This window comes from Natator depressus, chromosome 11, assembly GCF_965152275.1.
Source record: "Natator depressus isolate rNatDep1 chromosome 11, rNatDep2.hap1, whole genome shotgun sequence".
Taxonomy (NCBI): Eukaryota; Metazoa; Chordata; order Testudines; family Cheloniidae; genus Natator; species Natator depressus.
In genome coordinates this window covers 74,835,545-74,862,261 of record NC_134244.1, presented here as the reverse complement: position 1 = coordinate 74,862,261, position 26,717 = coordinate 74,835,545, and the positions used below count along the sequence as shown (strand labels likewise).

At 51.9% G+C, this 26,717-nt stretch overlaps 2 pseudogenes; one reads left to right on the top strand and one right to left on the bottom strand.

The window, feature by feature from the left end:
* Positions 1-26,717, bottom strand: part of LOC141996305 (butyrophilin subfamily 1 member A1-like) — a 183,880-nt pseudogene that overhangs the window by 72,238 nt on the left and 84,925 nt on the right.
* On the top strand, positions 17,563-26,643 carry LOC141996230 (zinc finger protein RFP-like; annotated as a pseudogene).

The window sequence follows — 26,717 nt, the reverse complement described above, 5'->3', positions numbered from 1 at the left end:
CCGTCCTCTACTAATCGGTCAGGGTTTCACACACCCCTTAGGCCATCCCAGAAGGGAAACGTGCCGATCAGAATAGGCAGTGCCCGAAGGTCTAGGCCAGAAGCCGCCGATCTCTGGAGCTCCATGTTTGCGTGGCTGGCAGCATCCTCCTGGAAGTCGCAACTCAACACTGCGTGGAAGAGCCCGTCTCGTTCCAAGGTTGTCTTTTGCAGAAATCGTGGCCTAGGCCTTCGGGCTAAACCTGTTCTGGATTGGTACACATTTCCCTTCTGAGATGGCCTAAGGTGGGAGTGGAACCCTCTCCAATTGTGAGAGGGCAGTGTGGGGACTTTTTAGGGACCACGGAATCCTGTTGTGGGCAGCTCACTCCACTGCGGCACTTCCCGTATTTGGTCAAATCCCCTCTCGGGGTGGTCCTACAGAGCTGACACCCACTTCAATTGGTAGAGGACAGAGGGAGGAGTTCTCAGAGGGGAGATACAACCCCCTTCTGCATGGGTCACCCTGCCCCGCAACGTCCCCTGATTGGTCAAATGCAGTCAAAGGCAAGCTCTGCTTGATGAGTTTACAGAGGGGACTATGTGGGAAGAATTTACTGTAAGATTCCCCGCATCTTCTGAATGGGATTTAGGTTCTGCCCTCTTTAAAGGAAGGAAAAATCCTGACAGGTGATCCTATGGGGCTGAAACCCACTGTGATGAGTTAGTAATCTGTCCTCTTCACCACTCTAGGATGGAGTCTGGGGTGCAAGCTCTGGGATGGAGTTTGGGTGCTGGGTGCAGGCTCCAGGCTGGGGCACAGGGTGGGGGTGCAGGATGGGTGGAGGGGTGCAGGCTCTGGGAGGGAGTTTGGGGATGGGAGGGGCTGCGGAGGGAGGGGATGCAGGCTCTGGAACGGAGTTTGGTTGTAGGCTCTGGGCTGGGGTAAGGGGTGGGTGTGTAGGAGGGAGTTCGGGTGCAGGAGGGGGTGTGTGGGAAGGGGGTGGGGGTGCAGGCTGTGGGATGGAGTTTGGGTGCTGGGTGCAGGCTCTGGGCTGGGGCAGGGAGAACCGCAATTAACTCCAAAAAATTAATCACAATTAAAAAAATTAAAACTGCAATTAATCATGATTAATTTTTTAATTGTGATTTTTTTAGTTATGATTGATCACACTGTTAAACATTGAATACCAATTGAAATTTATTAAAGATTTTGGGGTGTTTTTCTACTTTTTTCAAATATATTGATGTCCATTACAACACAGAATACAGGGCTCCCTTTCTAGGATGATTCTTTACAAATATTTACACTGTCAAAGTAATAAAAGAAAGAGCCTTTTTCAGTTCCCCTCATAAAAGTGCTGCAGTGCAAGCTCTTGACCCTGAAAGTGCAACTTACAAATGTAGATTTTTTGTTTTGTTCCAGAACTGCACTCAAAAGGAAAACAGTGTAAACGTTTAGAGCCTACAAGGCCACCGGACACTGAGAAAAGGCGTTCGCATGGCACTTTTGTAGCCAGCATTGCATGGTAGTTATGTGCCAGGGATGCTAAACATTCGTATGCCCCTGCATGCTTTTGCCACCATTCCAGAGGACATGCTTCCATGCTGATGATACTCGTTAAAAAAAAGTAATGTGTGAATTAAATCGGTGACTCAGCTCCTTGGGGGAGAATTGTCTGTCTCCTGCTCTGTTTTACCTGCACTCTGCCACAGATTTCATCTCCTAGCCATCTCGGATGATGACCCAACACGTGGTGTTCGTTTTAAGAACACTTTCACTGCAGATCTGACAAAAGGCGAAGAAGGACCAATGTGAGATTTCTAAAGATAGCCACAGGACTTGACCCAAGATTTAAGAGTCTGAAATTGGACTCCAAAATTTGAGCGGGATGAGGTGTGGCGCATGCTTTCAGAAGTCTGAAAAGAGCAACACTCCAGTGTGGAAACGACAAGATCCAAACCGCCGAACAAGAAAATCAACCTTCCGCTGGTGACATCTCAATCTGTCATCAGCACGGACGCATGACCTCTGGAATGGTGGTTGAAACGCGAAGGGACGTATGATTCTTCAGCACATCTGGCCTGTCAATATCCTGCGATGCCAGCTACAACAGTGCCCTGTGAATGCCTGGTCTCCCTTTTAGGTGACACTGTAAACGAGAAGTGGGCAACATGAGCTCCTGCAAATGTCAACAAACCTGTTTGTCTGAGCGACTGGCTGAACAAGTAGTAGGACTGAGTGGGCTTGTGGCCTTTCAAGTTTTTCATCGTTTTATCTTTGAATGCAGTTATTCCACTTCTGTTTGTTAGCCGATGGCCAGGGATGTTTGGTGAGGTGCCAGCTATGCCCATTTATACCATCCGTGACTTTAACCGCTAGGACACACTGTCCCTTCGCGGCGGGCAGCCCGGGCTAGGCTGACGGATGCCCCAAGGTCCTAACCACCCCTGACTTTAACTGCTAGAGCTCAGAGCTCCTTCGCAGCGGGCAGTCAGGATTGACTGACAGGTGCCCCAATGGCAGCACTAAGAGCCTCTCCACACCCGTGACTTTAACTGCTAGAGCTCAGAGCTCCTTCGCAGCGGGCAGTCAGGATTGACTGACAGGCGCCCCAAGAGTTTGCCCCGTGGAGGCGGCACAACTCAACGCTAGGCTCTTAGTACTCTCACCTAATGGCCAGGCTTTATAGCCAAAACGGCTGAGGTTCTTTAATTGTGTTGGCTGCTTCACAGTAAACCAGAGAAACAAGTCAGGCTTATGCAAAAATGGTTACCAATATTTATTAAACTAGATTCTAATCATGTGGTTACAAAATTGCTAGTGCCTACTTATTTAAATGTAGAGATGTTACACACACAAACAAGTTACGAAACTGAAGCCACAACCCCAAAGAAAGAAAACAAAGTATAGAGCTCTATTTCAAAATATGTGTACACTAAAGATAGGAGATCAGGTGTGGGTGCTTCTTACCCTCCTTGCATCTCTCGATTCCAGCGGTGCCAAGCCAGGATCGGTCACTCAATTCCGCGGAAAGACGAATAAGGGACAAGGCTTAGGGACCCTCTTAGCTGCAGAAGCCTTGGGAGGCTGTCACTTATCTGACCAGCAGATAGATAGTGAAAAGCACTCAAAAATCATGGTGCTGTAGGTCCCCTACTTATACCTCTGTACTCCTTTATTCTCTTTCTCCTTTCTATGCTAAATTGGGGCTGGTCTGTCGGGGTGATGCCAGCTCTCGCAAGAGTAGTTCACACTTGCAAGGGAGAAACAATAAGTTTCGACTACTGGACACTTCTTTTATCAGGGTAAATATTTTCCCACCTAGGATGTTGGTGTGTGTGCATCATGCTGTTTTAGTAGGGGCTAAGAGCCATGTCTGTCACAGCGCCTCTGCCTGCTGTGAGCCCAATCGTTGTATATGTTCCCAGAGGCACACAGCTTCAAAGGCTGTGCTGGAGTGCCCTGGTGTTTTGGCTCCCGTGTGTTTCCAGCAATGCTGGTCTGAGAGGGGGGGCTGGCTGTCTGGCTACACTGTTACGTGTGAAAAATGCAGATTTTTCTTCCCCATAATTACAGCACTTACTCCTCGACGACATTTGCTGACTGGCTTTAGCAAGAATCATGAAAAATGGGTCTTCACACAGTTAGCACTGACTGTCAGCCCCTGCCATGTCGTGATACCGTTCAAAGCCCCATACACTGGTTTGAGGAAGGTATTTTAGTGCTTGTAGGCCCGGAATGTATTCAGCTGATTTTTAGAGCCCGTTAGACTTTTGGTACGTTTTTCAAAAGCATCTGTTTAAAATAATGTAGGTCTGGGATCAGGCACCTGACAACACAGATGGGGGCCTAGTGGGTTCTTCAAAACAGGTTAGGCACCAGGGGCTAGCTCCACAAAAATATTGAGGTGGGCTTGGCTGCTACTTTCACTTTAGCTACCTAAATCTGACACTGAGATGCTGCCGATCCTCAACCCCCCCCAGCTATGGCCTAAATGTAAGGGGACTGTTGCCCCTTACTAACAGTCAGTGGGGGTGTTTTGGTTGGCTAGCTCCTAGTCCTAAAAGGGGGAAGGGTCGATGGGAAACCAGGACCCTGAGACTGATAGTCCCAAGGAACAATGGGGAGAGGCCAACACACCAGGTCAGCCTGAATGACAGGGCGAGAAGGCTAATGAGGGAGTCGGGAGGCCAGGGGGGTCCCGTCCTCCGTGTGAGCTGGATTTGCCTGGGTCAGACAGACAGAGTGGGGCCGAGCTAAGGAGAAAGCAGGGGCCCGAGCTGAGCTGGGGAGCGGAGCTGTGCCAATCCAGGGGGACCAGTAAAGCAGCCCAGAGAGAGCAGACCTGTCCTGGGAGCAACCAGAGCCAGAGGGGCCAGAGAAGCAGCCCAGGGATCTGGGGGCAGAGCAGGAACCGTGCAGAGACCGAGTGGTGGGGCTGGGGCGGGAGCCGTCCGGAGGTGGATGCGGTGAGCAGCTGGGGAGAGCGAGGGGGACCCTGGGGAGCGGGCCCCGCACAGGGAGACGTCTCAGCCCAGAGGCTCTGCAGGCCAGGCTTGGATCGTAACCCCGACAGGGCGGGGGCGACACTGGGCAGAAGGGTCCTGCCACTTCGAGCCTGAGAGCGTGTGGCCACCACCAGAGCAAGCGTCCGACCCGCAGCATCCCCGCAGCACGGCCAGGGCCGGAGAAGGGGCCTGGGACTCACAAGGAACAGACTGTGAACTGCCCTGACGTTCCAGAGACGCTGTTTGTGATGTTCCCTGCCACAGAGCGGGGTGATGCGTTTCCTTTCACGTTTCCCATTATTCCTTATTCTTTTTAAAATTAATTGTTGATTAAATAACTTGCATTTTCTTTAAATTGTATGTACTGGTCAGTGGGTCAGGGAAGCGCCCAGTGCAGAGAGTACCCCAGAGTGGGGACACCCTAGCCCCTGTCCTAGGTGACCACCGCAGGGTTGGGGGTCGAGCCCCCCAGGACTCCTGGGCCCAGCCTTGTTGGGGTTACGAGGACTCTGCCAGACAGGAGAGTGGGAGGGGAGTCCTCGAGGGCAGGGAGCCCACTGGGTAAAGGCAGTGGGAGCGAGGACTCAGATCCTTTCGCTAGTCCACTTCACCGGGGTCGTGCAGAAGCCAGGAAATTTCCCCACAAGAGCGGGACTATTCCCCCGCTTACAGGAAGAAGGAGGTGCCTGAAAGTAGGACCCACAAAACCCAGCGTGCGAGGCATCTCCACACCGACGCTAACCAACAGGAAAGGCCGATGGGAGGGGTGTGCCCTGAGCCCCACCCCTCTCTGGATCTCAGGTTACGAGGTCTGGCTTGGAGAGAGGTACCTCCCCTGGCTCCCTCCCGCCCAGCTTTCCCCCACCCCCTGCCCTACCCTGCCCTGCCCCGGCCGTACCTGGTTCCAGCCCGGCCCTGCCGCGGGGTGGGACCATTACTGCTGCCAATGCCATCCCGAGGGGGGTGCGGGCCCGGGGCAAACCCCCCTCTGCCCCAGACCCCGCCCCACTCCACCCCTTCCCCCAAGACCCTGCCTCCTTCCGCCCCTGAAGCAGCAAGATTAATCCCATACATTGGATTAATTGTGACTTATTTGCCAGATTTGAAAAGAGACCAAAAGGACCTGAGTCTCCTCGCTGTCGATAGCCCCCCGCTTGGTCAACCAGCACTGAGACGCTGAGGGGCGGATGGCTGAGAGGTCTCACCAGAGGTCCCACAGGACGGCCCAGGTCACCATCAGAGCGGATCGCTCTCAGATCCAGACCCACCTCTTTGTGAGGACCTCCCGCGATGAGAGCAACCCCCCCCCCTTGCCCACCCTCCACACACACACCCCTCCTTGGTAGAGAGAGGGAAACAGGGAAAAAAGAAGCAAGAGAAGAGGAGAAAGGAGGGAGGAAAGAGGAAAAGGGAAACCAAAAAGCATAAACCCCAAGGTCCCCAATGTTTCCAAGCATCAAAGTGCTCGGTAGGAAATCAAATTCTGCCCCCTTAAGCCAGTGTTTTCTGTGCTGAGAATTCTGCCTGCAGCAGGTGCATCAGACCCAACAGGTTCCAAACCTCTCGGAGCCTCCGACCTTGTCCAAGGGAAGTTCGTTTAAGGGCACAACCAGGGGTAGGAAAGGAGAAAACTCCACAGAGGCTCCTCCTCATGCTATGACGTGAATCCTAATTCTCTCCCCGTCCTCGAGGGGAGACCTGGCGAAGGAGACGTGCGGCTGCAAAGCCGGGGGGTCTCAGCGACTGCCCTGGCCCTGCACCTCGGCCCTGCCCCGCTGAAGTCGGGGTCTCTCTGTGAGGTCACCCCCTCCCCACCACCTTTGCCCAATGGGCTGAGGTCCTGCAAAAGGCCTTTGTGATGTCACTGCCCCCCCTATCCCTCCCCTCCCAGCTGATGTCCTGCCCCTGCCCAGCCTCTGTGGAGCTTGGAGTTGTTGCCCCCGGATCTCCGCACTCAATGACTGGTGAGTCGGGGGATGGAGCCGGCTATAAATAAAATACCAGTTTTTCATAAATTAGTCGACTTAAGGCCAGAAGGGACCATTGGAGCATCTAATATGAGGCCCTGCATCTCCCAGCCCTCCTGTGTATCACAAGAGCTGCTTTCTGATGAAAGCACCTTCCCGAAAGGCATCTAGTCTTCACTGGAAGACATCAAGAGATGGAGAATCCATCACTTCTCTTGGCAGTTTGTTCCAGTGATGAGTCGCCCTCCCTCTTACAAATCTCTGCCTTGTTCTAAGGAGAATTTTTCTGATTTCTACTTCCAGACATTTGTTCTTGTTTTGCCTTTCTTTGCAAGACTAAAGAGCCCTTTAAATACTTGGTGTTTTCTCTCAGCGAAGGCACTTGCAGGCTGCCATCAGCTCACCTCTCCATCTTTCTAAAACCTAAACAGACTGAGTTTTTCAATCCCTCCTTATAAGTCTTCTCCATCCCTCAATGTGGCTCTTTTCTGCACCCTCTCCAGTTTTTTTAACATTATTTTTGAAATGTGGACACCAGAACGGGATGCAGTATTCCAGTGTCAGTCTCACCACTGCTGAATCACCTCCCTTTCCATCCTCTCTTTATCTATCCATGGATGGCGTCACGGACTCACAGGACTTGTGCTCTCTCTCAGCCTCGTACAGTCCTTGGGAGGAACCCCCTTCAGCGTGACAGCCCTTCTCGGACATCCACTCTCTCGAGGGTTAAGCCGTAGGCCCTTCCGCCTCCTGGAACCCCTCTTCTCTGAGCCTTGAGCATGCCTGTCTGCCGTGGGCCCCCTCAGGGAGTCCCCTCACTCTGGACCCCTGGGGCCTCTACTCCCAGAGGGAAGAACGCAACCCCGATCCCGAGACTGCCGTGACTCTCAGCCAGCGTAAAAGAGAGGGGTTTATTGAGCATCTGAACACAGCACAGGAAACTCTCAGGGCCTCAGGCCTAACCTCCCTCAGCACAGTCCATCTAGGTCTCTCCTGCACCCGTGTGGGCTCTGGCTGTTTTCTCTCCCCAGTCCAGAAGCCCCCTCTTTCCAGCTAAGCATCAGATATCACCTTCCCACAAGCCTGTGTCCTTTGTCTTCTGTCCCAGGTAAACAGGCTGCCTGGGTCTCCTCTATCTCAGCCTCTCCTCTCCTCCCTCTTTTCTTTCCCCCTGGCTGGAAGCAGTCACCGGGTCTTCTCTCCTCAGCCCATTGTCCTACTACTGGCCCGACCTGGCTGTGACTTCCAAGCTGGGCCTCCCGCTCACCAGTCGCTGGGGTATCCATTCTCCAGGCCTTTGCCTGAGGGCCCAACTGACAGGCGAGATCACCGCTGGTCCTCTGTAACAACAAACGACCTCTCCCACCAGTGCCACCTCGTTAAACAAACAGCACCCAGGGAAACTGAGTCCCACATGCGGCATGCAAACCATTGAAAAACCAAGAAAATCCCCCCGTCATCACCGATGGCTTTGGCCCTGTTCCCCACAGCATCGCACCGGGAGCGGATGTTGAGCGGCTTGCCCGGTATGACACCTAAATCCTTGACAGAGTCACGGCTTCCTGGAGTACAGTTCCCCCTCGGTGGCCTGCCTGCTCTGTCCTGCTGCCCCCTCCCACTGTGCCAAGAGGGGACCTGGTGACTGGAGCTGCTGTGGATGTGTGAGAGCGCCGGGCTGAGAGACCAAAGGGCACCTCCGTTCTGGAACAGAGGGGTCTGGCCGGTAGGCGCAATCGCCCCCGGTTTGGGGCACAGAAGGGGCTGTGGCTGGCAGCAGCTTGTAGCCCGTCCCCCAGCTGCGCTAGGCACTGTTTGAATGAATGCAACGTCTGTGTTACATACGGGCTCCGGGTGCTCGGTCGGAAGCACTGAACTGCCTCAGAGTTCTCTGTTTGCAAGGTCGGTGCCAGGAGATTAGAGAGACAAGGCGGGGAGGGGATCTCTTTCATTCTCCAACTTCTGCTGGGGAGAGACCAGCCTTCGAGCTCCGCAGAGCTCGTCCTCAGGCCCTGGTCTCTCTCCCCAACAGAAGCGGGTCCAATAAACCATATGACCTCCCCGGCCTGGTCTCTCGGTGTTTTCTGCTCCCACGGGCATGGCTGGGAAGGGCCACAGGGCTCAGCAGGCTCAGGGAGAAACCTCAGCTCCACTGGAGACAGGAGGGGAACAAACCTCACAATCCGTGTGGTCACTGCAGGTCTGTGCATCTGCCCCCTCCTCCCTCAGTGGCAGTCTGTGGGGGAGGTCTAGGGTGGCCAGAGGTCCCGATTTTAGAGGCACAGTCCCGATTTTTGGGTCTTTTTCTTATATAGTCTCCTATTACCTCCCACCCCCGTCCCGATTTTTCACACTTGCTGTCTGGTCACCCGAGGGAGGTCTGGCAGCCCCCTCCCCAGCCACAGTCCGTGCGTGCCCAGCAGTCTGTGCATGTCACAGCAGCCCCCCGCTCACTCCCACTTGGAGCCCAGATCGGGGAGGGCTGGGCCTCTGGTTTGTTTGATCCCTGAAGGGTTTTCTGGGCACTAACTGGGACCCCAAGTTTCTCCTAATTTGAGGAAATCCCTGTGAAAACTCACCTTTTCCGGGGGTCTGTTTCACACCCTCCGCCAGAGACGTTCCCCATTCTTTCTCCAGTTCAGCTGGCAGCAGGTCTCGTGCGAGGGGCGGGGGAGAGCTGAGATTTCAGGCTGCCGTGTTATGGCGGGATTGCTGCGGTTAACTGGCTGAACGTGCTAATTCTGAGGACGAAACAGGGAAAGGGGCAGAGATCGAGAGTCAGGGAGTGAAATGGAGAAAATACAGGAAGCATTTCGAGCAAGGGTGAAGTGCAATGACCAGAATCCAGAATATTCTCTGCACCCCTTGTCTAACTCTGGGCCTGATTCTCTTCCGCATTGATGGCCCTTTCCCTGTCTCCGGCCGTGTCTGGAGGGCTTTATGCCCTGTCCAGCCCCTTCACACTGCCAGGAAGGGAGAGGTGTGATGGAATCTTCGCCCAAACAGGAACCAGGCCCTGTGTCACCTTCATCCTGGGTTTCAGATGACCCCGAGAAGTTGGGGGGCCACCGGCGCCTAGAGCATGGCCCTGCCACAAAGGCCCCGCCCCCGGTCATCTTCTTCCCCCGAGGCCCCGCCCACCCACTGTTCACTCCTCTGGCCCCCGAGGTCCCCCTACCTGCCCCTCGCTCCTCTCCGCCTCTTCCCCCAAGACTCCACTCACCCCCTGCTTGCTTCTCTCTGCCCCTTTCCCTGAAGGGGGGCTACCGGGGGGCCATGGGGCCAGGCACCCGTCCCTTTTCTCTGTCTTCGGTGAGCGGGGGGCAGTGGGGTCCTTGGGGAAGGAGGTGGAGCAGGACAGGAAGAGGCACGAGAAGACAGGGCTGTGGGGGAAAAGGCCGAGGGGGGGTGGGGCACAGGTTTTGGGGGAAGAGGCGGAGGGGGGATGGGAAGAGGCAGAGCAAGAGCAGGGCATCGGGCTAAGAGGCAGAGGGGAGCGGGGTGCAGGCGGGGCCCCCACTTCTCTGGAGCTTCGCTTCCGGCCCTCGAAAGATGACCACGGGCCCACGGGCCTCCGGAGGGGAGACCCGCCCCACATCCCCAGCGTTTCCCCCCCGCATGGACGGCCTTTTGGGGGAGGCTAAGCCTCCCCTGGCCTCTGATACGGGCTGCCCGTGCTCAGCTCCTTCCACGCGCTGGAGAGGAGCAGCACCCAGGGGTGGGGCTGAGCCGGGGGGTGCTGGGTGAGGGGCAGAGGCCTCGGGAGCTGAGACCGCAGGGACACAGCGTGAGGCACCATCCCAGGCATCCCCATGAAAGGAGCAGAACAGGGTTTCCTTGGGGTGGGGAGTGTATGGAGAGCGTCCCAGGGTCGGTGGAGATGTATTGCCCTGGTGAGCAAGTGTGGCTAAAACACAGGCCTCGCTGCGAGCGGGATTTGAACCTGCGCAGGGAAACCCGATTGGATTTCGAGTCCAACGCCTTAACCGCTCGGCCCTCACAGCTGTGAGTGACGTGGCCCCCTAAGGCCCGAGAAACTGGTAAATAATCACAGTGCCCAGGCCTGAAGTCCTCTGAAACACAGAATTCAAACAGGAAACCTGGCTCCCAAAGCACAGGGGATTTGGGGTTCTCGTTGCTTAGCCATGTGGTTAAACATCAAACCAACCCTCTCCCGTGGGGCCTGTAATTGTTGCTATCCCCACTGTAAAGGGAGACAGGGAGAGGTTCACTGACCTGACCAAGGCCACGCAGGGAGTTAGAGCCCAGCTCTGCCCCTCCCTGATTTATCCTCCCCTGTCCTGACTGTCTCGCTCGATTCACCTGTTTTTATTGTCTCTTGTCTCTCTTTATAAACAGGACTAAGCCATGACTGGACTGTCAGACGGGAGAATGGGACACGGCTCCCTTCACTTGGACCCTGGATTTCTCATTCCTTCAGAGAAACTTCTCAGTGGAAAAATGAATCACATTCAAATGACTACAGATTATGAACAGTTTGTAATTTTTGTTGCCTTGGAACACGGCTCTCCCCCCCCGCCCCAGCCTCTTCCCCTGAGTCAGGAATTATGGTTTATTGGTTCACTCTGATTTGTTTCAGTTTTATGTTCGCATCTATTGCAACTAATTGGTCAGAATCTGTCACTTCCAAAAGTCCCAGACGCGTGTCTCAGTTTCCCCACCTAGCTCCCTTCTCGGTACCTTTGATTTTCCTCAGAGTCTCCTGGTTTGTTGGCTCCAATAACCAGGTCTGATTTCCAGGTCAGGAGACGTGTCCTCCAGCTGCTGGAACTTTCCTTTTTCACATCAAGAAAGAAACAGGTTTTTTCCCAATAATCATGATTTATTTTATTTTTGTATTTTACTGTGAATTTCTTGCCACTGCAAAATGCTGAATTGAGGGGCCTGGAGAATGAATCTCTGTGTAGCCAGCCACAGAATAGCTACAGCCCCAGCAATGGCTGGGAAAGCTTCCCCGAGGTGTCCCGTCAATGTGCTTCAGCCCTGATTGACTGAGACCAACTCTGGGGACAGGATGGGAGTTCAGTCCCCGTGGGCAATTCACTCCTCGGCCTCCATGCTTCAGTGACCAATAGATTCCAATGTTCCTGCTGGTCTTTGTTCTGTGGACATCTGCCCACCTGCAACTGGACCGAGATCAACTCCCCTCAAACCAGCTCATTCCTCACCGGTTTCTGAATGGTCATCATGTCCTACAGACGTTTGTTCACTCCTGCCCTGGGCAGAAGAGAACCCCAGTGCCCTGGAGGTGACAGGCCCGGACTGTGTCCCCGGAGTCCCGGGGCATCGTCCCTGCCCGAAGGCTGTGGCTGCACTGGGGAGTTTACAGTGGCAGTCTCTAGTGGAGCCGCTGGAAGCCGACGGGAGGGAGCTCTCCACCCTCAACGAGCAGCCATAGCCATGTTGGCAGGAGAAGCTCTCCCAGCACCATAGCATTGTCCACACCGGCACTTAGGTCAGTGTAACTTGTGTCACTCGGGGGGTGGCTTATTCACACCCCTGAGCCACATACGTTCTACCGACACAAGGGGGAGTGTAGACGCAGCCTTAGCAGAGAAGCGATTAAGAAAACCGCTTTAGTTTTGGAGGAAATGCAGGAACCCCAGGTTTGTAATAAACCAAAGGAGATTCCGACCCCACGAGTCACCTTCCCCACTTTGCAGCTGTGCCCTGGGACAGTTGTTTTGTCTCAGCCTGTGGCCAGAATAATGAGGTGTGAAGGGGAAGGAGCCAGGCACCTGTCTATGGTGCTTCTGACATCCTAGAGGGGAGAAAGGAGAAAAGACGCTCAGTCCCCCATGCCACTCACACAGGGGGTGGGAACTTTGGTGGTAATTGAAAGAGAATCAAGGGGCTCAAAGAGAGACAAAGGTGTTAACGTCACCCTGTCACTGTCCAACATTAAACAGGTGAAACAAGGCTTGCCGTTTGGGCTGCTGGACAGAACAAGCCTTCAGGCTGAAAAGTGACATCGTTTCTCGCAATTTCAGCAAAACCCCAAATCAAACAAACCCCCACAACAACAGGCACCTGAAAAGTCCTGCCCCTGACTTCACCTTTCCAAGGTCTTCTCCGCACTCTCTCCCGCCCCAAGTGAGAATCCTACACCTTGAGAAACAAACCAAATTCAGACCCTAATGCAGCTCTCCCTCTGCAGGATGTTGGAGAAAACACAGGTGAAAAAAACTTCCAAGGTAAGCTGCAAACGCAGCCTTGGTCGAAATTTGAAGCCAGGATCTCTTGCTTGGTAAAGGAGACTCATGCCCGAGTCCAACAAACCCTTTGGGAACTCGAAGGAAGCCGCATCCCACAGGAGTTTCCAAAGACAAACCACCAGCCACACACCCAGGCAGAAGAAGCCTGGACATGGGAAGGGGCAGCAGCAAACACACCCTGGGGAAGGGCTTGTCCGGGAGCTGCAGCCAGGCCCCTTGGCACCCAAAGTGAGAATCAGACCCTTACAACAACAAGCCACATTTGGCCATTGCTGAAATTGTCAGGCCTCAGAACTTTGGGCCAGAAACCAACAGCCAAATCTAGCTTTAAAACTCAACCACTTGGAAATGGCACTTCCAGCGTGGCACCAGACCGCAGGCGACCGTCTGTGTGTGTCCGGTTGGCTGCCGGCAGGTAGAGTCCAGGGCCTGCATCTTCGCTTCCCACAGCGGGAGATTTTGAGACCCTGACGATTAGGGGAAGGACAGGCAGGCCGTGGCCACGCTTGCAGATGCATGGTGCTGTGAGTTAAACCTGCCTTCTACAGCCGCGCAGGGGGAGCGCTGCAGCCTGTCCACACTGGCAGCTGCCAGCCCGCTGTCCTGGCCACGTTTGCCGCTGCAGTGGGAGGGGCGCATTGGGGCAGCCATCCCAGCGTTCCCGTGGCTGCAACGTGCTTTTCCAACGGGGGTGGGGTGGAGTGTGACAGGGAGCGTGGGGGGAGAGAGAGTGGGTTTGGGGGGCTGAGAGTGTGTCAGCGTGCTGTCTTGTAAGTCCAGACCTCCCTCCGTCCCTCCCCCGCCTCTCTCTCACTCACTGAAAGCAAACGGCCGTTCTTTCCTTTTTTCTCATAGACGAGAGAAGCAGCCGCTCGCTGAAATGGACCCCAACCCCGCCTCGCCGCCGCCTCGCTCTGCAAGCAAACAGGAGCGGCCGGCGCTCCAAACGGAGCCCCCCGCCTGCCTCTCACTCATTCAAAGCCAACGGGAGCCGTGTGTGTGTGTTTGATAAGCAGCCCCCGAAACGGAGCTTTGAAACGGCACGGCCACGTCCGGAGTTCACAACCGAACAAGAGAGGACGCGTCAGTTAAAAGGATTATGGGGAGTTTCCGGAGGTCAATCAGTGCCTAATAACCTTACTCCCCGTTTACACTGGAGCTGGAGCGTCTCAGCCGATGCGCAACAGCTGTTAATCCTCTCGGGGAGGTGGAGTACCAGGAGCGCTCCAGCCAGGGAGTCAGAGCGCGCTACGTGCCTGGCCAGTGTGGACGGGAGTAAGGTAGAGCGCTCTGGGAGGCTTTATTGCGGTGTAACATGCAAGTGTAGCCAAAGCCGTAGATAAAAACCCAAAGAAAGTATCAAGAGTTCTCCTTCCTGGCTGAGCTGGGTGTGCTGTCCAGGTCACGGATGGTCATTCTGGGGCGGGAGGTGGGGCTGGTCCAGTTTGGGGGGGTTGTTCTGGGGCAGGATGTGGGTCTCAGATATTTGGAGGATTGGCCCAGAGCCCAGTCTTTTGGGGGCACAGCTGGTGGTCCTGATCCTAGTCTGTCTGCCTCTCTTCTGGCAGAGAAGGCCAAGCCAGGCGAGCTTGGCCTTCAATCAAAGTTGGCATATTCCCATGCAAAGTTTTGATTTAATCAAAATAACATTTTCCAGCAGAAAAATTGTTCCATTAGAATTTTTTTTTTGACCAGCTCTAATTTGTATACGTGAGTGAGTAAAGGACAAGGGAAGTCGCAGGGCAATGGGGTATCTACGCCACGGATTTCTGGGTTAACAAAGGGAGGAGTTAGTCTCAGTTTGGACTCATCACACTTAGTTCAAAGCTACTCTGAAGTCCACAAAAACCAGAGAATACGAGACTGTGCCCAGAAAGGAAATGCCCAATGACTAAGCCAAGTTCAGTCACAATTTCTGCAGAGCCTGCATCACCCAGTGCTGGGAGAGCTTGGATACAGAGGTCTCCTGCCCTCAGTGCAGAGAGGTCTTTCCCCAGAGGAATCTCAGACTTAACAAGAAGCTCAGGAATGTTGCAGAAGCAGTCAGAGAATTGAGGTTGCAGTCAGTGAAGGAACCAGAACCAGAGACATTGTATGAGAAACACAAAGAGCCTCTGAAACTTTTCTTCAAAAAGGATAAAATCCTCATTTGTGTCGTGTGTGACAAATCCAAGGAGCACAGAGATCACTCTGTGATTTCTGCAGAGGAGGTTGCTGCTGAAGAATTCAAGGTAGGAATTTACTGACTAATCATCATTTTTATAGCTAGAGCCTTGGGAAACTCACCTGCTCTGCCCCTCCCACCACATCCCAGAGACACAAACTCCCTTTCATTGCTTCTCCCCTCTTGGGGCCGAGGAAGCAGTAGGATGCTGCTGGGGCTGTCCTCTGGGCACACATCCCCATCACGCTTTCCCTGCAGAACTCCTCACGCAGGCAGGAAGGGAGCCCCACCCTCATGAGACTTAGCGGGGGCACTGAAGTGGTGCTCCCATCCTACAGACCCGAGCAAGTCTGTTTGATAAAATCAGGGGTGGGATTGCAGGAAGCAGGGACTGGGTGGGAGGGAGCAGCACAGCAATAGGGCGCTGTAGCAGGGTCACCGCTTCCAGCGTGCCCCCTCATGGCCCAGGGTGGCTCTGCAGAGGCCCTGCCTCAGTTTCCCTCTGAGGTTCCCAGAAATAATCCACAAAGGGTTGTGGTCAATTACACCCCTGCTCTCCCAGCAGGGACTCCCAGGACTTTTTGGCTGGAGTTTGGCCTTATCACCATGAAGAAGATCCAAGGCCTCCTCTGCCTTTTACACAGACCTCCTCCCTCTGGCCATCCATAGGCCTCTGTTTTGGCTACCCCAGGCCTGATTGGAGCACATAACCCACCTGTGACGGGTTCAGTCACAGAGACCCCCTGGAGACGGTCACTCGATGTGCTGGGGATACCACTGAGAACAACCCCCCTGCCAGAAAAGGTACCCCTTCACTCCTGTCTTGCTGAGTTAAGACACTCCACTCAGCTCCAGCACAGACCAAGGGGTTGGGCCACACCCCCCTGCAGTTTACTGAGACGGAGATTCACTCAGCCCAGGGGCTTCTCAGTTAACAGGGACTTTCCCAGCACACAAGATTCAGTCTTTCTGGGAGACTAAACCCAAAATAAATCTGTTTTACTCTGTATAATGCTTATACAGGGTAAAATCATAAATTGTCTGCCCCCTATAACACTGATAGAGAGAGATGCACAGCTGTTTGCTCCCCCCAGGTATTAATCACTTACTCTGGGTTTATTAATAAACAAAAGTGATTTGATTAAGTATAAAAAGTAGGATTTAAATGGTTTCAAGTAGTAACAGACAGAACAAGGAAGGTCACAAAAGTAAAATAAAACAAATTCACAAGTCTAAGCCTAAGACGTTAAGAAACTGATTACAGGTAATATCTCACCCTCAAAGATGTTCCAATAAGCATACTTCACAGACTGGATTCTTTCCTAGCCTGGGCCCAATCCTTTTCAGACCAAAGCTGTAGTTTATGGCCTGGGTCCAGCAACCTTGAGCCAGCTGAAGACAAAAGGGTGGGGCTGCAGGACCTTTTATATTCTCTTTCTTGTAGGCGGAAATTCCTTTGTTCCTTTGCAAAATCACAGCAACAGTATGGAGTTTGTAGCCACATGGGCAAGTCACATGTCCATGAAAGAGTCAGCTTTTTGCAGGCTGACGCCATTGTTTACATGTTAGTTTGAATGTTCCCAGGAAAGCTCAGGTGTGGACTGGCGTCTCCCAACGCCCATTGTTAGTTAAATGTTTGCTGATGGGCCACTCATCAGCACACACAGAGAAATACAAGTTTATATCTTATTTCCCTAAATTCAGACATAGAAAAGATACATGCAAACAAATAGGATGAATCTATTCAGTAGATCATAACCTTTGCAAAGATATGTTACATGGCATATTTAGCATAAAGCAAATTCCAGTTATGTCATATTTATATTCATCAGCATATGTTCATAAACATATGGAGTGCAATGTCACACCACCCACTCCTGGTCACTGGTCCTTCTTCATTGTCCCCACCTGCGTAGGAGAGCTGTCTATGTCACAGGTAGGGCTGAGACCCATCTCCCTTTCAAGGGCCAGCCACCCTGTGACCAGCATTGTCAACTGTCCACATCTCCTAGGGCCACAGCCAGAGAGTCCCCATCCTGCGGATATCCGTTTGGGAATTTGGGCCATAGATTTCAGTGTGCAAGCCTTGTGCCCATACAATTTTCTGTGTTGACATTCATAACAATATTTAATAGAATGCACTGGTTTCCCATTGCAGTAGCATCTACGAGTCCCAGTGAGGGATTAGGGCCCTCTTGTGCCAGGCACTGTACAGACAAGTTAACCAAAGGGAGCTCACAGTCTAAAACCAGGACCATGTGCAGCAGGTGGATAAAGAAACAGACTGAGGTGGGAGTGGGGGACTCGTAAGGATGGCTGAGTATATTAGCGAGCTCGATAGTCCGTTTGCTGCCCGTTTCCTCGGTGCAGCGTGTAAGTGCCCATACTTTTCAATCTAGAGTGTTTTAGGTGCTTGAATGGCAGCAGGCAGGAGGGGGAGTCCACGGCCCAGTCTCCCCTCCCTGCTGGGGGCTTGGCAGGGAGGTCAGAATCGGGCTGAGGGTGCTGATACCCTCTTGGCACTGGTTCCCAAATGGTGGGTTGTGACCTGCCAGAGGGTCATGGGAAGGTGGTAGATGAGTGGTGGGCTTGGTGCACAGGTGAGATCCTTGGGGGGGAGGAATTGCAGAGCTGAGGCCACCCTACACTCAGCCGCAGTGGTGACTCCTGTCCCACGGGGCTGGGTCCAGCTCTCCACAGAGGGAGTTATGGCCAGAAAGAACCCCGTGGGCAGACTCCAGCATGAAGCTTCTTGTCCCGTCTGTCTGGAGTATTTCAGAAAACCTGTCACTCTGGAGCGGGGGCACAATTTCTGCTGAGCCTGCATCATCCAGTGCTGAGAGAAATCAGGTATAGCCATCACCTACCCTCAGTGTAGACAAACTGTGAGCAGAGAAACCCCAGGCCGAAGAGGCAGCTGGCAGCTGTCATAGAAATAACCAAACAACTGAGTTTACAGGTAATAAAGGATGCAGGAGGGGAGAGGGTGTGTGGGGAACACCAGGAGCCTCTCAAGCTGTTCTGTGAGGAGGATCAAAGTCCCATTTGCCTAGCGTGTGACAGATCCCGGGCTCACCGAGATCACACAGTCGTTCCCATTGAGGAGGCTGCAGAGGAGTACAAGGTAAGGAATTGCTGTCAAGTTTAATGAGTTATAGCTTTGGGTTTTAATTACCAGTTAATTTAATCACATGTTGACAGTCACAGGTATAACAGCATCATTCTGCTTTGTAAAGCCTTCACTGTATGAGAGATGCTGTAAAGGGTAAATGATGTGGCAATGTGGCAAGCCGGGCAAGAGATGAAGACTTTACATACAGATGTTTGATGTGGCATCTTTTATCTGAAATCCCGAATCCTTTTCGAAACTGGCTCCCACTGGTGAAATAAGGGAATTTTCTACAGAACTGAAGCTGTTAAATGATCAGTGAGGTTTAAATCACCAGAGCTGCAGGCCAGTCTGTGTGAGAGTGCTGCCCTCAGGCTGCAGAAGGGGGAGTTACATGCTGTGGTTATTGCTGATTTGTATCATAGTATTTATTATTATTTACTTACATACAGACCTCAGACAAGATCCGACCTCTACTGTCCTGGGCCCTGCACAAAACCCAGTGAGGGACAATCCCTGGCCTGTTTATAGTCTAAGTAGATAAGACAGACAGAAGGTGGGAGGGGAAACTGAGGCACAACAAGGGGATGGGGCTTGTCCAAGGTTACTGAGCGGCTCAGTGGCAGAGCTGGGAATAGACCCCAGGTCTCCCAACGCCCAGTCCAGTACCCTAATCACTAGGTCACGCTGCCTCCACAGCAGTGATGAAGTGTGGCCATTAGGAGGGAACAACACCTTGATAAAGGTCCTAGGCCCAGCAAGGAGATGACGTTTCTCCTTGGGATTCTGAATTCCCACGTTGCTGGTCTGCGCTAGAGGAGCTCGCTGGGCTGAACACGGGGTGGCCCCTGAGCACCTTGAGCTCCTGCACAAGAGGGCTCCAGGCAGTGCAGGTCCCTGTCAGATCTCTTTGGGATCGAACTTGATTGCAGCAAAGCTAACCCCCGGGTGGGGCTGCCCCGCATCAGTCTGAGGGACCAGCCACAGTGGCTCCATTAGTCCTCACGCTGCTCTCCCACGGTGCAGCATTTTGACACCCCAGAACCCGCTGCTGCTGGCAGCTTTGCTGGGAGCTGTGGAATAGCTGCCCAGGCGGCATTGCCATGGGAAGGGCTCAGGACAGCGCTCGGGCCAAGCCCCACCGTCCTCAACAAAACCCAGAACGTCTAATGGGCTTTGCCCTAGTGCTACGACCAGTTCCGTCCAGCCAGTCCCATCCACGAGGCTTGAGAGCTTACAGTCAGTGGGAGTTGGGCTCCGCTGAGAATCCCAGCCCAGATTTCTCACCCTGCAGGCTTCTGGGATTGCTGTCACTTGGTTAGTTAAACCTTCTCCAAAACAGGTTGTTTCACACCGTGAAAGAACAATGCAAGGGTGTGACCCCAGTTTCATGGTGGTGTAAATCAGGGGAGACACAAAGTCAAATACAAACCTCTCCAGCTCCATTAATATTAATATGACTTAAAGTCCTTGGTCTCGCTGATATCATAACCCTGCTTGGTTGTCCTGTCATCAATACAGTCAGTTGTTTGTTTGTTTGTTTGTTTTTGTTAAGGGTTGAAAAGGTTCCCCCCCCCCCCCCCCGACACACACACACACACTCTGATCTATCAAAATAAAAATCAAACCACCCAAAACATTTCCATTTGTTCAGGAAAAGATCCAGGCCCATTTGCAGACTCTGAGGGAGGAGAGAGAAAAGTTTCTGGGCTTTAAAGTGACTGGAGAGAAGAGGAGCCAGGAGTATCTGGTAGGTGCCCGTCATTTTTCACCTGCATTTGTAATGAGCTGGATGGAGGCCGTTCAGTCCTGGGTAAAGCAGAATTCAGTTAAGTGGGGAATAATCACTAGTAAATCAAAATGAGTTGTTTTAGCAGGAACTACTGCTCAGGCTTACACCTTAAACTATTGTTCTTATCTACTGTGTATTAACTACTGTTAGTTTAATTAAACTCACTTTATAGGGAACAATTTACATTGATGAACTAACCGAATTTTGAATTAGAAAATCCAATGCACTCGAACATAAGCCCCAGGGATACATGTTCACTTCTCAGTTTTCAGCCTCTCTAAGCCCAGAGTTTGGAGGAAAAGTTCTTTGTTTACTGTTTTGTGTTGCAGCCTAAATAAAAACAGGTATTCCTTGGTGCAGTGTGTTGGTTTCTTAATTGAACAATTATCCCTCTGCTCCTCTCTGGTTTACAGTCCCTTTGTGCTCATTTCCCTCTTCCTGTCATTCGCCTTGTACACCTTAGGCCACGGTAAGGATTTCTTGTTTTACAGTCCTAGCTGTTTTCTTATTTTCACTACAGCTCGCTTCCTCCTTATTTCTTAAGTCTGTTTCTCTTTAATTACACTTTATCCTTTATTACACCATATTTCCTTCATATCTCCTTCTTACGTTACTTTTCCCATAGTTTTTCGAACAATGCTTTTTGAATAATTTCTTATGTTGCAAAGGCCTTGTCCACACTACGTAGCTTTCAGTGACATGGCCACGTCAACACAGCTGTGTCACCACAAGTCGGGCAGCGTGGCCGCTGTTTGTTGGCTCCTTTGCCGACAAAATACTCCCCCCCCACGAGCGCCGTTCGCGTTTGCGACAGGAGAGCGCTCCTGCCGACAGCGTGCTGTTCACACTGGCACTTGCTGCAACAAAACGTTTGTCTCCCGGGGGAGAGGGTTTAGCACCTCTGAAAGACAAAAAATTTAGTCATTCAATTGCCAGTGTGGACATAGCCTTAGAAACTCCAGCTGTTTTTCCTCTTGTTTAACTGTACTGTTCTTCCTTTTACTTTCCCTCTTTTCCCCGCCTGCCATTGTCTTTCCTCTTACTGTCCCTTTGGTGGGTCCCCTACTGTTCCGATTACCCTCGTCTTTCCTGTTCCTCCTGAACTGGGCTTCAGCTCTGTTCCTGGCGCCCCCGCGACGATGCATCTCAGCCACTGTGGTCCCTATCCACGGGCTCCCCACTTACTGCGTCCCTTCTTTTGTGGTGCCAGGTGCTGCCGGGCTCGCTGCTGGCCTCTCTCTCTCTCCCAGCACTGGGAAGCCTCCCTCCAGACTCCACCAGCTGTTTCTGCCGCTCACAGCAGCACTCCAGGGGGAGTGGCCGCCTCCCCCCACCCCCGCTGTTTTTTTCCCTTTTATTTCCCCCCAAAAAACATAGGTGCTGGAACTAGGGGTTCTGGGGGTGCTGCCCCTGGGCTTGAAGGAGTGGTAACAACACAAATACATGGCTTCCGCCTTCAGCACCCCCCTATAAAGAGCATTTCAGCACCACTGCCCAAAAACTGTCCCCAGGCTTGAGCTCACCCCACCTCAGTGGTCCTGGAATACTTGGCATTCTCGAGACTTCTCCCGGAGCAGCTGGTTTGGGCTCCCCTTCAAAAAAAAAATTCTAAATCCCATGAGGCTGCCTCTGAGCCACAACCTGGCAGTGCTGCGTCCATTGCCCAGCAGCCTCCGGTACTGGTGGGGCTTTACACACTGACGTGAGGCGTGAGGTGTGTCTGTAGGTAGAGTCCTCTGTGGCCTTGGGGAGAGTGAGCGTTTGTCAGTTGATCCCTGATCCTGGGACACTGTGTGGGTGTGTGTACGTGCAGGTGCACACACACCTCCCTATGGGGGGGCCTGAAAAACCCTCTCCCTAGAGAAGGGTAACATCTTCCTCTTCAGAGTCTATCATTTCATTTCAATCAGTGAATCAATTTCCAGCTTTTGTGGCTTCGATGAAAATCTTCCCAAGGTGAACTGAACGTATCCAGTGCAGCGCTCGATGCCTGAGTCTGTACGTTTTTATTGAATTGTTTCTTTCTTTTCTTCTCTGTCAAGGTAATTCTGTGGAGATCTGGGAACCTAACAGAACTTTCCATTGTCTGGATTTTTTTAAACGGGGGGCGGGGAATTGGGTAGAACCAAAAATGAACTTTTAAAAAATTTTGAGCAGATAAAAAAAAATATTTTTTCTTGGACAAATGACATCTTTCACTTTGATAAACTCAAAATGTTTTGTTTCGATCTGGACCATTTTTTAAAATGATATAATTATATTAACCATAAGGAAATTTTCAAATAAATTTATTTCAAATAAAAAAAATCAAGCTATTTTCTTAAGAAATAGTTGAAATAAATGTCTTGATTTTTTCAAGATTTTTATTTATTTTTTACCAAACAGTAAATTTACATGAACTCATGAAACATTTCAGAGGCGACAAAACTGCATTTTCCCTGAAGAAAAGTTTAGTGCAAAAAAATTTCTCCCAGATCTAGTGCTGAGTCCTGAATCCCGCTGCCTTGGGGTCTCCATCTCTGAGGTCCCTGATAACGCACTATCCTGACCGGGTCACACATGGAAATATCTCTGTAAGAGAGATAGAGGCCAAATGGGAAGGTGTGAGAAAATCCTCTCCCTCGTGGGATACAGGGCATAGTCTCCCACAAGGTATAGTCAAGTGCTTGATGTCTTAGAATTGGAAAAGAAAGTCTCCCTCCTGCACACTCAGCACTCCATGCAAGGACCCCAGGCTCCGTCCATGTCCCTGACCAGCCCTTTCCCTCCTGCTTTACAGAAACAGACCCAGGCGGAGAGGCAGAAGATTGCATGTCAATTTCAGCAACTGCGGCAGTTCCTGGAGGAACAAGAGCGACTCCTGCTGGCCCAGCTGGACCAGTTGGACAAGGAGATTGTGAACATACAGCATGACTATTTCCCTAAACTTTCTAAGAAGATTTCCCATCTCAGTGAGCTGATCAGTGAGATGGAGGGGAAGGGTCAGGAGTCAGCGAGTGAATTCCTGCAGGTGAGACCAAGTCAGAGAAACATCCCAGATCCCAAACAAAGGGACAGGACTGCTCCTGAATCCTGGACACTGGGGTCAAGCGGTCAGAGAGGACAGCATAACTCAGTGTGTGCATTGCACAAATGTGAGTTACAATTGTTCTTTCAAGAGATAGAGACACTTTTATATTAGAAATGGAAAAGCCTCATTAGCTCAGTGTATCCATGACCCTTGTCCTTTTTACCCTATATCTGCAAAATCCCTTCCCTGAGATCCCAAGTGTGTGACTCAGGTAGGACTGAGATTCTCTCTCTCTCTCTGTCTGTCTTTTCTAGGACATTGGAAGCACCTTGAGCAGGGACGTGGCTCTTTCTCACTCCCACACATACCTCTTATGCTGGAAAAAAGCTTGGAAACCATGTTAACACCACATCTCCCCAGGGTCACACAGCAAAATGGGTGGGGCAGGGTCACATTTTGGATACCAATCTCTGATTAACTTAATCCTGAGAGTCTCACCTTTTTATAGAAGAGTCTGGGATTATCTATTGAATTGGATGCTACATCCCTGGGGGACTTGCTGGCTCAGGATTCTGGGGACGGAATAGGAGTGCTGAGGTACTGGTTACCATAGGCACCCATGGGAAAAAATTAGCGGGTTCTCTGCACCCACTGACAACCAAGGTCCCCATGCCCCCCCTGAGCGCGCCACGTCCATGCTCCTCCCCCTCCCTCCCAGCGCTTCCCTGCCACCGGCCCGCCACCAAACAGCTGTTTGGCGGCACTTAGGATGCTCCAGGAGGGAGGGGGACACGGCATGCTTGGGGGAGGAGGCGGAGAAGAGGTGGGACGGGGGTGGGGACTTGGAGGAAGGGGGTGGAATGGGGGCAGGGTGGGAAAAGGCAGGACAGGGACATGGCCAGGGTGGGGTGGGGGTCCAGCACCACCAGGCAGAGGGGAAGTCAGCACCTATGCTGGTTACAATTTAACCCAGGTCTGCTGCGATAAAGAGAGATCCCACCTGTTTGGAGACCAGTGTGGAATGAGCTGCGTAGGGGGGAGTTGGTGTATCAGTCTAGTTCCTAATGGACAGATTTCTACAGCTCTTAGCACTGGAATCTCCTATCCATCAGAAGCATAGAGGCCAGGGAGTGAATTGGCCATGGAGACTCAATTCCCCTTTTAACAAGAAATTATAACGTATCACTAAATGAAATATAAGAATGTGAATTTTTTTCTTTCCAGGTGTGAGAAGAGGAAGCTCCAGAAGTCAGTGGAGATTTCTCCTGAACTGGAAAAGGGGCTCAGCAATTTCTCCCAGAAATATATTGCTCTTAGGGAGACGCTGAGGATGTTCAAAGGTACTAAGACAGGACCTAGGAAGGGAAAGTGGAATATGCCTCTGAGACTGGGAGGAGATGGGCTCTGGCCAATTAGATGACATATCTATTTAATAAAATGTGGAAAGTAGAGAAATTGAGCAGATGTAGCAGGGGCCCAGGCATCAGGATGTTTCAAATTAATTCATGATTTACCAAAGGTCACAACATTAAGGTCCAAATTTAGCCAAATGGCCTAAATTGTGCCCCCTGAGTTTATCTCTCCCAGTTACAGAGCTGGCAAAGCCTATCGGGCCCAATGAATCCGGGGTGATTCTCTAGCTGGATCTCAGGACTTCCCTAGCCTGTGCCAAGGTCTGCACTGCCCTCTGAAGCCACTAAATAGGGGAGTCACAGATTGGCCTTCTCTATCCCTTTGCCAGTTCAGGATGAATTTGGCCCATTGAGTTGACCCTCTTCCATCTCAAATTTCCCCGCTTATAAAATAATTGTATCATTATTCATATTTCAGTCTATGGAGGGGAAAGGGCCCCATTGTGCTGAGCTCTGCAGAGTGCTGAGTAAATAGACCCAAAAAGTTTACAATTCAGAGCCCTGACTGCAAATTCTTAACATCCCATGAATGTCAAAGAGACCAAAGTGTGCAAAGCTACTTTTGCCCTAAACTTTTTGCAGGATCTGGGTCTAAGTTATGGCAAAATGCAAGTGGTGAATGAGACAAACCAGCTGGGGTTGGGGGGTGGATGATGAGGGGAAAGGATATCTCTCCTCGAGATTGCATCTCCCAGGTGTGGCTTAATGACAGTTGATTCCATTGCTGTGAGACGTCTGAATAAAAGAGGAAAAAGGAGGTTTCAGACTAGTTGATATTGATATTAAAGCCCTAAGTGTGTGTCTGTGCCTCGGTTTGTTTTTTGGTTGTAATTAAAAGACAGTTATATTGGTTTAGAATAAGAATGCGGTTACACATACGACAGCGTGAAAGCTCATCTTTCTTATCCTTTGCCCCTCCAACCACTCTGCCATCTGAACTGCAGACAAAAAGAGAGAAATCCCTAGGGTCACGCAGACTGGGTGAGATTTCAGCTGGAGACTATCTTTAAATTATGAGAAAATTCCCACAAAAATATGTTAATAAAATCAACCAAACCGACACCGGTCATGCCATACACAGCCCTAAAAATAAAAGCATGTCATGCTAAGGAGATCCCAAGCTGAAGTCAGACAAACAATCCTGAAGCCAATTGCCAACCTTAGTGCTGAGTTCGTGCCCACGCCAATGATCAGAAACACTCGCACTGACCAACATCCAAACACCTGAACACTGATCCTGGCATTTTCATAGGCATTCGTTGACCTTTTTAATATTATATTCAGAGTGATGAACAGAAAAACCTCTCCCCTGAGGGCTGACACATCCCTCTCCTTTGCCCCTTCTCCAATATCCTCCCTTTCCTGTGGGCAGGGCTGGGCTCTCCCATTGGAGCTGCTCACTGCTTCCTGGATTGGGGAGGTGCTCTCCCTCTGAAGCTGCCCGCTCTCGCCTCCCCCCACACCCCCCGCCTTCTCTCTGGGCTGGGAATGGGGGTACCCCACCATCTCCTACTCTCTGGTCTGGAGCGGCTCTTCCCCAATGCTGCACCTTCCTCTCTGTTCCCCGGCCTGGGAGTGGAGGCTACATTAGGGGAAGGAGCTTCCCTCTGAGGTTTAAAGCTGGTACCTGCCTCCCTTGCTCCCTCCTCACGAAAAGCTTCTGAGACCTTCCTTGCTGTGTCTGTGCTGCTGGGAATGGAGCAGCCCCAGCAGAGGGAGCCGGGAGCTGAAGTCTCTGCAAACAAAGGAGAAACTAAAGAAGCAGGTCCCATTAAACACAGTGAGGAACTGCAGTGAGAGATCTGCTCAGTCTCAGGTGCCCAAGACAGAAGCAGCTCCCTGGGATCCAGGCTGTCCCAGCCAGACCAGGGCTGCTGGGGAGCGTGAAACATGGCACCACCAGCCCCCAGGACTGAGCTCTGCCCCTCACGCTCTGATTCTCTCTCTCCAGCAAATGTGACTCTGGATCCAGACACAGCTCATCCCCGACTGATCGTGTCTGAGGATCGGAAAAGTGTGAGCTATAGTTACACCCGGCAGGATCTGCCCAACAATCCTGAGAGATTTGATACTAGAGTCTGTGTGCTGGGCTGCGAGGGATTCACCTCGGGGAGACATTACTGGGAGGTGGAGGTGAAGGATGAGGGAACCTGGGCTGTGAGGGTGGCCAGAGAGTCTGTGTGGAGGAAGGGAGGGATAACCCGTAACCCTGAGGACAGGATCTGGGCTGTGGATTGGTATATGAATACGTTCTGCGCTGTCTCCTCCTCTGAGACGCCTCTGTCCCTGAGTCGTGATCTCAGGTTTATCCGGGTTTCTGTGGACTATGAACAGGGGCAAGTGATATTTGCCAATGCTGATAATGATGACCCAATCTTCACTTTCCCAACAATCTCTTTCGATGGGGAGAGAATCTATCCCTGGTTCCGGGTGGGGCAGAGATCCCAGTTCAGCCTGTGTCCCTGAGACATGGTGGGAGCATAGTGCACTGGGGATCCTGAAATCAGCCTCTCCAGCATCAGACACACCAGTCTCTAGTA